General features: G+C 40.0%; 1 long non-coding RNA gene across 1 annotated transcript in view; it reads right to left on the bottom strand.

Annotated features, from left to right (window-relative positions):
• Positions 1–13,664: 13,664 nt before the first annotated feature.
• Positions 13,665–13,954, bottom strand: part of LOC133535695 (uncharacterized) — a 9,404-nt gene continuing 9,114 nt past the window's right edge. Inside the window, exon 3 of the long non-coding RNA XR_009802300.1 lies at positions 13,665–13,800. This is a non-coding gene — a long non-coding RNA (uncharacterized LOC133535695). The remainder of the gene's footprint in view (positions 13,801–13,954) is intronic.

The raw sequence follows: 13,954 nt of genomic DNA, 5'->3' as shown, positions 1-13,954 counted from the left end.
ATTAACACTGACACGATTGTATATACGGCGGATACTGCCCTCCAAAATAGTTTCTCTCGTTTTGAGGAAATAACATTAGAGGAATTGTTACAACGTGTAAATGGAATAAAACAGACAACATGTTTACTTGACCCTCTTCCTGGGAAACTGATCAAGGAGCTCTTTGTATTATTAGGTCCATCAGTGCTAAATATTATAAACTTATCACTCTCCTCGGGCACTGTTCCCCTAGCATTCAAAAAAGCGGTTATTCATCCTCTCCTTAAAAGACCTAACCTCGATCCTGACCTCATGGTAAATTACCGACCGGTGTCCCACCTTCCCTTTATTTCAAAAATCCTTGAAAAAATTGTTGCGGAGCAGTTAAATGAACACTTAGCGTCTAACAAGCTATGTGAAACCTTTCAATCCGGTTTCAGGGCAAATCACTCCACGGAGACAGCCCTCGCAAAAATGACTAATGATCTATTGCTAACGATGGATTCTGATGCGTCATCTATGTTGCCGCTCCTCGATCTTAGCGCTGCTTTCGATACCGTCGATCATAATATTTTATTAGAACGTATCAAAACACGAATTGGTATGTCAGACTTAGCCCTGTCTTGGTTTAACTCTTATCTTACTGATAGGATGCAGTGTGTCTCCCATAACAATGTGACCTCGGACTACGTTAAGGTAACGTGTGGAGTTCCCCAGGGTTCGGTCCTTGGCCCTGCACTCTTCAGCATCTACATGCTGCCGCTAGGTGACATCATACGCAAATACGGTATTAGCTTTCACTGTTATGCTGATGACACCCAACTCTACATGCCCCTAAAGCTGACCAACACGCCGGATTGTAGTCAGCTGGAGGCGTGTCTTAATGAAATTAAACAATGGATGTCCGCTAACTTTTTGCAACTCAACGCCAAAAAAACGGAAATGCTGATTATCGGTCCTGCTAGACACCGAACTCTATTTAATAATACAACTCTAACATTTGACAACCAAACAATTAAACAAGGCGACACGGTAAAGAATCTGGGTATTATCTTCGACCCAACTCTCTCCTTTGAGGCACACATTAAAAGCGTTACTAAAACGGCCTTCTTTCATCTCCGTAATATTGCTAAAATTCGCTCCATTCTGTCCACTAAAGACGCTGAGATCATTATCCATGCGTTTGTTACGTCTCGCCTCGACTACTGTAACGTATTATTTTCGGGTCTCCCCATGTCTAGCATTAAAAGATTACAGTTGGTACAAAATGCGGCTGCTAGACTTTTGACAAGAACAAGAAAGTTTGATCACATTACGCCTGTACTGGCTCACCTGCACTGGCTTCCTGTGCACTTAAGATGTGACTTCAAGGTTTTACTACTTACGTATAAAATACTACACGGTCTAGCTCCATCTTATCTTGCCGATTGTATTGTACCATATGTCCCGGCAAGAAATCTGCGTTCAAAGGACTCCGGCTTATTAGTGATTCCCGAAGCCCAAAAAAAGTCTGCGGGCTATAGAGCATTTTCCGTTCGGGCTCCAGTACTCTGGAATGCCCTCCCGGTAACAGTTCGCGATGCCACCTCAGTAGAAGCATTTAAGTCTCACCTTAAAACTCATTTGTATACTCTAGCCTTTAAATAGACTCCCTTTTTAGACCAGTTGATCTGCCGTTTCTTTTCTTTTTCTTCTATGTCCCACTCTCCCGTGTGGAGGGGGTCCGGTCCGATCCGGTGGCCATGTACTGCTCGCCTGTGTATCGGCTGGGGACATCTCTGCGCTGCTGGTCCGCCTACGCTTGGGATGGTTTCCTGCTGGCTCCGCTGTGAACGGGACTCTCGCTGCTGTGTCTTGGATCCTCTTTGGACTGGACTCTCGCGACTGTGTTGGATCCATTGTGGATTGAACTTTCACAGTATCATGTTAGATCCGCTCGACATCCATTGCTTTCCTCCTCTCTAAGGTTCTCATAGTCATCATTGTCACCGACGTCCCACTGGGTGTGAGTTTTCCTTGCCCTTATGTGGGCCTACCGAGGATGTCGTGGTGGTTTGTGCAGCCCTTTGAGACACTAGTGATTTAGGGCTATATAAGCAAACATTGATTGATTGATTGATACATCTCGAGATATCTAGCAACGGAGGGAAGGTAGTTCAAGGTCATGGTGGTAGGTCGCAGCTCTCAGGCGCTGACCATCCATTCATCACCCCTACGGATTTGCGTCGAGGGCGTTGGATTGGGGGACAGGAGGGTGTATGTGTGGCGTATATTTTTTGTGTGGATGTGTGTGTGTGTGTGTGTAAAGCCCATAGTGTGTCTCTGCTCCGCGGCCTTGATGTATTTGCCGTCGCTAGTCCAAAGTTCACAACAACAGGTGTGTGTCCATGAGAGACAAAAAAGGGAGTTTGTTGTGTCTTCCTGCAGTGATCTTCGGGAGAGTCTCGAAGCCAGGGAAAAAATCCAAGTTAAAATTATTTGTATGCGATTGAAAATAACGTTTTCTATTCACTCTAAAATTGTCCATGACTGGTCCTAAAAAACTGCGGGGTAGACAGTCCGATGTAATCCACAGTTCTTCCCGCATCCTCCAATCATTTGTGGAAGCTTTGGGCTACATTGAAGACTGCCAGCAACTTCCAATTTGTCGACAAACCAGAGCAAGGCTTACTCCAATCAGCAGATGTCCTGTTGTCATAATTCCGAATAGGTGGATATCTTCACGTCCTCGACAGAAAAGGGTCGCCAGGCACGCGGCGCCCCTTCTTCTCCCAAGACGCCGTCCTGTGTCCAGCAACAACCGCTTCGTCAGGTTCCCCCTAAACCCAAGATCTTGTCAATTTTGTTGAGGCCAGTTAAATAGTTCCAATGTTTAGATTTGGAGAGTGCCAGAGAGAAAAGTCTGTTTTAATGTAGACATATAGAATCATCATAGTGCTGTGATTATATGCATCAAGTGTTCATTCAAGACTATGGCAAAATATCGAGATATATATATCGTGAATCGTGATATGGCCTAAAAATATCGAGATATTTAAAAAAGGCCATATCGCCCAGCCGTAGTTACATCCATCCATCCATCCATTTTCCACCACTTATTCCCTTTTGGGGTCACGGAGGGCGCTGGCGCCTATCTCAGCTACAATCGGGCGGAAGGCAGGGTACAAACTGGACAAGTCGCCACCTCATCGCAGGACCAACACAGATAGACAGACAACATTCACACTCACATTCACACACTAGGGCCAATTTAGTGTTGCCAATCAACCTATCCCCAGGTGCATGTCTTTGGAGGTGGGAGGAAGCCGGAGTACCCGGAGGGAACCCACGCATTCACGGGGAGAACATGCAAACTCCACACAGAAAGATCCCGAGCCTGGATTTGAACCCAGGACTGCAGGAACTTCGTATTGTGAGGCAGATGCACTAACCCCTCTTACACCGTGAAGCTCGCCGTAGTTACATCCATCCATCCATCCATTTGCTACCGCTTATTCCCTTTCGGGGTCGCGGGGGGCGCTGGCGCCTATCTCAGCTACAATCGGGCGGAAGGCAGGGTACACCCTGGACAAGTCGCCACCTCATCGCAGGACCAACACAGATAGACAGACAACATTCACACTCACATTCACACACTGGGGCCAATTTAGTGTTGCCAATCAACCTATCCCCAGGTGCATGTCTTTGGAAGTGGGAGGAAGCCGGAGTACCCGGAGGGAACCCACGCATTCACGGGGAGAACATGCAAACTCCACACAGAAAGATCCCGAGCCTGGATTTGAACCCAGGACTGCAGGAACTTAGTATTGTGAGGCAGATGCACTAACCCCTCTGCCACCGTGAAGCCCGCCGTAGTTACAATGTATATTTATTGAATTTTTTAACAAATCGCCTAATGTGATCACATCGGTTTCCTATTGTGACTTATAGAGAAAACAAAACTGCTCCATCATTGAAACGTAATCATTAAGATAAACACGGACACAGACAGATAAACACTTTGAAGGTAATCACATTCCGTGAAACTGAGACTATGATGCAGTAATACAGCCTTAAACTTTGTTTTTACTCCGATATCAATCAATCAATCAATGTTTACTTATATAGCCCTAAATCACTAGTGTCTCAAAGGGCTGCACAAACCACTACGACATCCTCGGTAGGCCCACATAAGGGCAAGGAAAACTCACACCCAGTGGGACGTCGGTGACAATGATGACTATGAGAACCTTGGAGAAGAGGAAAGCAATGGATGTCGAGCGGGTCTAACATAATACTGTGAAAGTTCAATCCATAATGGATCCAACACAGTCGCGAGAGTCCAGTCCAAAGCGGATCCAACACAGCAGCGAGAGTCGCGTTCACAGCGGAGCCAGCAGGAAAACATCCCAAGCGGAGGCGGATCAGCAGCGCAGGGATGTCCCCAGCCGATACACAGGCAAGCAGTACATGGCCACCGGATCGAACCGGACCTCCTTCCACAAGGGAGAGTGGGACATAGGAGAAAAAGAAAAGAAACGGCAGATCAACTGGTCTAAAAAGGGAGTTTATTTAAAGGCTAGAGTATACAAATGAGTTTTAAAATGAGACTTAAATGCTTCTACTGAGGTAGCATCTCGAACTGTTACCGGGAGGGCATTCCAGAGTACTGGAGCCCGAAATGAAAAAGCTCTATAGCCCGCAGACTTTTTTTGGGCTTTGGGAATCACTAATAAGCCGGAGTCCTTTGAACGCAGATTTCTTGCCGGGACATATGGTACAATACAATCGGCAAGATAGGATGGAACTAGACCGTGTAGTATTTTATACGTAAGTAGTAAAACCTTAAAGTCACATCTTAAGTGCACAGGAAGCCCGTGCAGGTGAGCCAGTACAGGCGTAATGTGATCAAACTTTCTTGTTCTTGTCAAAAGTCTCGCAGCCGCATTTTGTACCAACTGTAATCTTTTAATGCTAGACATGGGGAGACCCGAAAATAATACGTTACAGTAGTCGAGGCGAGACGGAACAAACGCATGGATAATGATCTCAGCGTCTTTAGTGGATAGAATGGAGCGAATTTTTGCGATATTACGGAGATGAAAGAAGGCCGTTTTAGTAACGCTTTTAATGTGTGACTCAAAGGAGAGAGTTGGGTCGAAGATAATACACAGACTCTTTACCGTGTCGCCTTGTTTAATTGTTTGGTTGTCAAATGTTAGAGTTGTATTATTAAATAGAGGTCGGTGTCTAGCAGGACCGATAATCAGCATTTCCGTTTTTTTGCCGTTGAATTGCAAAAAGTTAGCGGACATCCATTGTTTAATTTCATTAAGACACGCCTCCAGCTGACTACAATCCGGCGTGTTGGTCAGCTTTAGGGGCATGTAGAGTTGGGTGTCATCAGCATAAAAGTGAAAGCTAACACCGTACTTGCGTATGATGTCACCTAGCGGCAGCATGTAGATGCTGAAGAGTGCAGGGCCAAGGACCGAACCCTGGGGAACTCCACACATTACCTTAACGTAGTCCGAGGTCACATTGTTATATTGTTATAACAATATTGTTATTGTTATATTGTGATACATTTGTTGTTCATACACCATTAATCATGGACACTGTATTATGATACCATGTTTAAATAGTGTGGATGACATGATTCCCATCAATAGACGGACCGAACCATAAAAACTCTTGTCCTTCAGAATGAAACATTGCAGATGCCAACCACTTCACTCTGCAAGAACAGTCTTTTAGCAAACAGGAATTATTTGTTTCAGACTTCATATTCTGGAAACACAGGAATGTAAGAACTGACTCCTCTCAGTCGAGTAGCACTCGGACAAAAGCACAATGTCCAGAATGTTTGGGTAGGCCCGGGTGATTCTGAAAAATGCAACACAAGACGAACCCCTGTGTTGATTAGCAACAGGACATGTTGTAACACACTTGGTCAACTCACCATAAAACACATGCCTGAGAAGCTCCAAAACCCCTTCATCCGCAGGGAACCCAGCGTTGTAGAACTACCAAAGAACCCTGCCTGGAGTGTATGGTCATCTATTGAATGTGCAATGGATGATGAATATTTTAGTGAATCCTGAGACCCACCCGAATATGGGATCTGTAAAAATTTGCTTGCTAAGAACTGCAGTTTTCAACTAGTAAAGGGGTCGGCAATCTAAAATGTTGAAAGAACCATATTGGACCACAAATATAAAAAAAAAAATCTGTCTGGAGCCACGAAAAAAGTAAAAGTTTTATATAAGTGTGATAATGAAGGTAAAGTGTCTATATTAGCCTACTATTAAAGGCCTATTGAAATTAGATTTTCTTATTTAAACAGGGATAGCAGGTCCATTCTATTCGTCATACTTGATCATTTTGCGATATTGTCATTTTTGCTGAAAGGATTCAGTAGAGAACATCGACGATAAAGTTCGCAACTTTTGGTCGCTAATAAAAAAGCAGACGATGTGTGCGTGACGTCACCGGTAAGAGGCCTCCTCACATCCTTACATTGTTTATAATGTGAGATACCAGCAGCAAGAGCTATTCTGACCGAGAAAGCGACACTTTCCCCATTAATATGAGCGAGGATGGAAGATTCGTGGATGAAGAAAGTTAGAGTGAAGCACAAAAAAAAAAAAAAAAAGCGACGGCTCCAGTGGGACCGTTTCAGATGTAATTAGACGCATTTACTAGGATCATTCTGAAAGATCCCTTATCAGCTTATTATTTTAATAGTGTTTTAGTGAGATTGTAAAGTCATACCTGAAAGTCGGATGGCCAGTGTCTCTCAGAGAAGCCAATGCAGGAGCCAAAATCACAGCTGTAGTAATCCGCTGTAGTCTCCAGTAAGAGCTGACTTAATATCACAATTTTCCCATCCAAAAACTTGCTGGTTGACGTAGAGAAACATGTTCGCTTGACCGCTCTGTGTTAAAGCTTCACAACAAACAAAGAAACACAGGCTGTGTTTCGATGCGAAAGGCAGCTGCAATCCACCGCTTTCCACCAACAGCATTCTTCTTTGACGTATCCATTATTAATTGAACAAATTGCTAAAGGTTCAGCAACACAGATGTCCAAAATACTGTGTAATTGCGCGATGAAAAGAGACGACTTTTAGCCGTAAGTGGTGCTGGGCTTAATATGTCCGCTACAACCAATAACGTCACAAACACGCGTCATCATACGCGTCATCATTCCGCGACGTTTTCAACAAGAAACTCTGCGGGAAATGTAAAAGTTTAATTAGGTAAACTAAACTGGCCGTATTGGCATGTGTTGCAATGTTAATATTTCATCATTGATATATAAACTATCAGACTGCGTGGTCGGTAGCAGTGGGTTTCAGTAGGCCTTCAAAGACTGACGCAAATCTTTGTTGACAGAAATTTTGTATTTTTAATTTTATTCTACACAATTTTGCAACATTGGTAATCATTAGTAAAATGGCAGGCTTTCACAGGACGAGATAACCCGTGGAAATTACTGGCTCAAAACGGCCAAAGGTATAGATGTGTGTGTCCAAGTTTAGGGAAACAACAGGCTGTCTGCTTCTAACGGATTTTGTATAATCTTTGCAAGATGGGTAACGTTTGCTGTGGTCTGGAACAACATGGCACACAAACAACTACCAGAAATACAGCCAATATTACATACAGATAATGAGTCATGAGACATGCAAGTATCAATCAATCAATCAATGTTTACTTATATAGCCCTAAATCACTAGTGTCTCAAAGGGCTGCACAAACCACTACGACATCCTCGGTAGGCCCACATAAGGGCAAGGAAAACTCACACCCAGTGGGACGTTGGTGACAATGATGACTATGAGAACCTTGGAGAGGACGAAAGCAATGGCTGTCGAGCGGGTCTAACATGATACTGTGAAAGTTCAATCCATAATGGATCCAACACAGCCGCGAGAGTCCAGTCCAAAGCGGAGCCAGCAGGAAACCATCTCAAGCGGAGGCGGATCAAATATAAATTAAATACACAGAAGACATAAGTAAACAAAATTAAATGAGCTCAAATATACCTGCAAACGAGGCACAATGACGCAATATGTACATAGAGCTAGCCTAAATAGCATGTTAGCATCGATTACCTTGCACTCATGCACTGACAAAATATGCTTGATAAGAAATCCAGCAAATCAACAAAATCAACAAAGCTCATCTTTGTGAATTACTGCACAGCATAAAACATTTGGTCGACAAAATGAGACAAAGAAGGAGTGACATAAAACACATCTTTCTGTGGCAGCATTGGCTTCACGGTGGCAGAGGGTTAGTGCGTCTGCCTCACAATACGAAGGTCCTGCAGTCCTGGGTTCAAATCCAGGCTCGGGATCTTTCTGTGTGGAGTTTGCATGTTCTCCCCGTGAATGCGTGGGTTCCCTCCGGGTACTCCGGCTTCCTCCCACTTCCAAAGACATGCACCTGGGAATAGGTTGATTGGCAACACTAAATTGGCCCTAGTGTGTGAATGTGAGTGTGAATGTTGTCTGTCTATGTGTGTTGGCCCTGCGATGAGGTGGCGACTTGTCCAGGGTGTACCCCACCTTCCGCCCGATTGTAGCTGAGATAGGCGCCAGCGCCCCCCGCAACCCCAAAAGGGAATAAGCGGTAGAAAAGGGATGGATGGATGGCATTGGAGAAATTTGTACATGTAAACAAACTATGATGAGTTCAAGGATCGCTGAAATTAGTAGGACAAAACGGTGCATGCCAAATACTCCCATCAGTGAAGCATGTATAACATAAACAGTGGGATTTCTACCAATTAGGAAGGTTTGTGTCATGCTTGTTCTCCTACAGAAAATATATTAAAAATATATATATATATTTTTTTCTTCATATCTGAAAGAGGTCCTGGGAGCCGCCCTAGTGGCTTCCTGGACCTCTTTCTCGAGCCGAAGGTTGCTGGTCCCGGTACTAGAGAGGAACTCATTGCCATCTACTGCCTCAAATTTTGTCAGCAGCTACAGTGCTGATTGGAAAAACTGCAGTTTGCTTTAAGTAATGAGGCATGAACAGATGTAGTGATTCATAACCCTATTTGTACCTTTGTGAACTATTTGACATTGGCCCAGGTCTGCTATTCTCGTTTGGAGTTATCAGTCTTTATCTCTACATATTTATGAAACATTTTTGTATTACGTGTTATGGTCTGAATAACAGACGTTAAGCCTTGTAGATAAAATTGCGAGTAAGTATGTGAAATGGCCCATGTACTCATTCATCCACTCAAGTTACCAGGAATTTTCTTCAGGAAGTAACACGAATGAAACAAACACAATGCATTGAGATTTGAGTACCACATGAAATGTTATGTTGAAATTGAGTATTTGAGAGTATGAAGTAATTTAAGAGGATAGGAAGCGTTTTTGTATATATATGATCGACAGACCCCTCGCTTAATCAAAACAAACGAATCATCCCTAGATTTAACTATAATGGGTTCTAAAAAGGAGTTAAAATCGAATCGCGGACGCAAACGTTTACAGCATATCATTAGCAATATTTGTTTGACTAGTCTACTAATCGAAAAAAATACTAGTTGTCTAGTTGACTATTGAAATAGTTGTAGCAATAGTCCAAAGTGCGGACCTGGGAGCCATTTTCAACCTTCAGCTGATTTATATATTGGCCCACGACATGTTCTAAAAATATAATTAATTCATTATACATAAGGTTTATTCGAAAGAGACAGATCACTCAATTAATCAAAGAAACAATTCAACAGAGTACTTGATTAATCGAACAAACAAATCGACATATTACTTGATTAATCAAAGAAACAAATCAAAGTCTGGAGCTGGGAGCCATTTTCAACCTTTGTTTATAGGCCCACAATTTGTTGTGAAAATTAAATTAATTCATTATGCATAAGGTATATTCGACAGAGACAGATCACTCAATTAATTGAACAAACGAATATACAGATTACTTGATTGATCGAACATATGAATCGACAGATTACTCGTTTAATGGAACAAACAAATCGACATATTACCTGCTTAATCGAACAAACGAATCGACATGTTAATTAATCGAACAAACAAACAAATCGACATATTACTTGATTAATCAAACAAACGAATTGACAGATTACTCGATTAACCGAACAGACGAATCGACAGATAACTCGATTAATCAAAATAAACAAATCATCCCTAAAATGTATTTGAATGGGTCCTAAAAACGTGTTAAAATCAAATCGCGGACTAATACGTGTAGAGCAGATCATAAGCAATAATTGTTTGACTAGTCCAATAATCGAAAAAATAATCATTGACTATTGAAATAGTTGTAGCCATAGTCCAAAGTCTGGAGCTGGGAGCCATTTTCAACCTTCAGCTGTTTTGTTTGTAGGCCCATAGTATGTTCTTAAAATTAAATTAATTCATTATGCATAAGGTATATTTGACAGAGACAGATCACTCAATTAATCGAACAAACAAATATACAGATTACTTGATTGATCAAACAAATGAATCGACAGATAACTCGATTAATTAAACAAACAAATCGACATATTACTTAATTGAACAAACAAATCGACATAATACTCAATTAATTTAACAAACAAACAAATCGACATATTGCTTGACTAATCAAACAAACAAATCGACAGATTACTCTATTAACCGAACAGAAAAATAGACAGATCAGTCAATTAATTGAAACAAACAAATCATCCCTAGATTTTACTACAATGGGTTCTAAAAACGATGCATAAAGTAGATCAACAGAGACGGATCACTCAATTAATTGAACAAACAAATATACAGATTAATCGAACAAACGAATCAAAGGATTACTCGATTAATCGAACAAACAAACAAATCAACATATCACTTGCTTAATTGATCAAATGAATCGACATATTACTCAATTAATTGAACAAACAAATCTACATATTACTTGATTAATCAAACACACAAATCGACATTTTACTCGATTAACCGAACAGATGAATCGACAGATCACTCGATTAATTGAAACAAACAAATCATCCCTAGATGTCACGATAATGGGTCCTAAAAACGTGTTAAAATCGAATCACGGACACATACGTGTATAGCAGATCATAAGCAATAATGGTTTGACTAGTCAACTAATTGAAAAAAATAATCATTAAATATTGAAATAGTTGTAGCCATAGTCCAAAGTCTGGAGCTGGGAGCCATTTTCAACCTTCAGCTGTTTTATTTATAGGCCCACAACATGTACTGAAAATTTAGTTTATTATGCATAAGGCATATTCGACAGAGACAGATCACTCAATCAATCAAAAAAACAAATATACAGATTACTCGATTGATCGAACAAATGAATCGACAGATAACTCAATTAATCGAACAAACAAATCGACATATTACTTGCTTAATCAAAAAAACAAATCGACATATTACTCAATTAATCGAACAAACAAACAAATTGACATATTACTTGATTAATCACACAAACAAATCGGCATATTACTCAATTAATCGAACAAACAAACAAATCAACATATTACTTGATTAATCAAACAAACGGATCTACAGACTACTCGATTAACCAAACAGACGAATCGACAGATAAATCGATTAATCGAGACAAACAAATCATCCCTAGATTTTATTATAATGGGTCCTAAAAACGTGTTAAAATCGAATCGCGGACTCATACGTGTAGAGGAGATCATAAGCAATAATTGTTTGACTAGTCAACTAATCGAAAAAATAATCGTTAACTATTGAAAATTGTAGCCATAGTCCAAAATCTGGAGCTTGGAGCCATTTTCAACCTTCAGCTGTTTTGTTTATGGCCCCAAGACAGGTTCTGAAAATTAAATAATTAATTATGCATAAGGCATATTTGACAGAGACAGATCACTCAATTAATCAAACAAACAAGTATACAGATTACTTGATTGATCGAACAAATGAATCGACAGATAACTCGATTAATCGAACAAACAAATCGAAATATTACTCAATTAATCAAACAAACAAATCGACATATTACTTGATTAATCGAACAAACAAATCGACAGATTACGCGATTAATCGAAAATACTAATCGACAAATTACTTGATTAATCAAACAAACGAATCGACAGATTACCTGATTAACTGAACAAACAAATTAATCATCCCTAGATTTTACTATACTGGGTCCTAAAAACGTGTTAAAATCGGATCGCGGACTCAAACGTGTACAGCAGATCATAAGCAATATTTGTTTGTATAGTCTACTAATCGAAAAAATTATTTTTGACTATTGAAATAGTTATACCCATAGTCCAAAGTGCGGAGTTCGGAGCCAATTTCAACCATGAGCTGTTTTGTTTATTGGCCCACAACATGTTCTGAATATGTAATTAAGTCATTATGCTTTAGGTATATTCGACAGAGACAGATCACTCTATTAATCAAACAAACAAGTATACAGATTACTTGATTGATCGAACAGATGAATCAACAGATAACTCGATTAATCGAACAAACAAATCAACATATTACTCAATTAATCAAACAAACAAATCGACATACTACTTGATTAATCGAACAAACAAATCGACAGATTACGCGATTAATCGAAAATACTAATCGACAAATTACTTGATTAATCAAACAAACGAATCGACAGATTACCTGATTAACTGAACAAACAAATGAATCATCCCTAGATTTTACTATACTGGGTCCTAAAAACGTGTTAAAATCGGATCGCTGACTCAAACGTGTACAGCAGATCATAAGCAATATTTGTTTGTATAGTCTACTAATCGAAAAAATTATTTTTGACAATTGAAATAGTTGTAGCCATAGTCCAAAGTGCGGAGTTCGGAGCCAATTTCAACCATGAGCTGTTTTGTTTATTGGCCCACAACATGTTCCGAAAATGTAATTAAGTCATTATGCTTTAGGTATATTCGACAGGGACAGATCACTCTTTTAATCAAACAAACAAATATACAGATTACTTGATTGATCGAACAAATGAATCGACAGATAACTCGATTAATCGAACAAACAAATCGACATATTACTCAATTAATCAAACAAACAAATCGACATACTACTTGATTAATCGAACAAACGAATCGACAGATTACGCGATTAATCGAAAATACTAATCGACAAATTACTTGATTAATCAAACAAACGAATCGACAGATTACCTGATTAACTGAACAAACAAATTAATCATCCCTAGATTTTACTATACTGGGTCCTAAAAACGTGTTAAAATCGGATCGCGGACTCAAACGTGTACAGCAGATCATAAGCAATATTTGTTTGTATAGTCTACTAATCGAAAAAATTATTTTTGACTATTGAAATAGTTATACCCATAGTCCAAAGTGCGGAGTTCGGAGCCAATTTCAACCATGAGCTGTTTTGTTTATTGGCCCACAACATGTTCTGAATATGTAATTAAGTCATTATGCTTCAGGTATATTCGACAGAGACAGATCACAAATATACAGATTACTTGATTGATCGAACAAATGAATCGACAGATAACTCGATTAATCGAACAAACAAATCAACATATCACTCAATTAATCAAACAAACAAACAAATCGACATATTACTTGAATAATCGAACAAACAAAACTAGAAACTACTCGATTAACCGAACAGACGAATCAACAGATAACTCGATTAATCGAAACAAACGAATCATCCCTAGATTTCTTTATAATGGGTTCTAAAAACGAGTTAAAATCGAATCGTTGACAATTGAAATAGTTGTAGCCATAGTCCAAAGTGTAGAGCTGGGAGCCATTTTCAACCTTCAGCTGCTTTGTTTATAGGCCCCACGACATGTTCTGAAAAATAAATTAATTATTTATGCATAAGATATATTAGATATAACACTCGCCCCATTTTTCGATATACGCGTCCTTGGTAGAACAAGTTTGGAAACCCCTGACATACACAAACACAAAGAGCTACAGTATGTGGACATATAAAACTCTGTCT

Source organism: Nerophis ophidion, linkage group LG16 (genome assembly GCF_033978795.1).
Source record: "Nerophis ophidion isolate RoL-2023_Sa linkage group LG16, RoL_Noph_v1.0, whole genome shotgun sequence".
In the NCBI taxonomy this organism is placed as follows: domain Eukaryota; kingdom Metazoa; phylum Chordata; class Actinopteri; order Syngnathiformes; family Syngnathidae; genus Nerophis; species Nerophis ophidion.
Note: the sequence above shows the minus strand (reverse complement) of the source record. Positions and strands in the feature narration are given on the sequence as shown.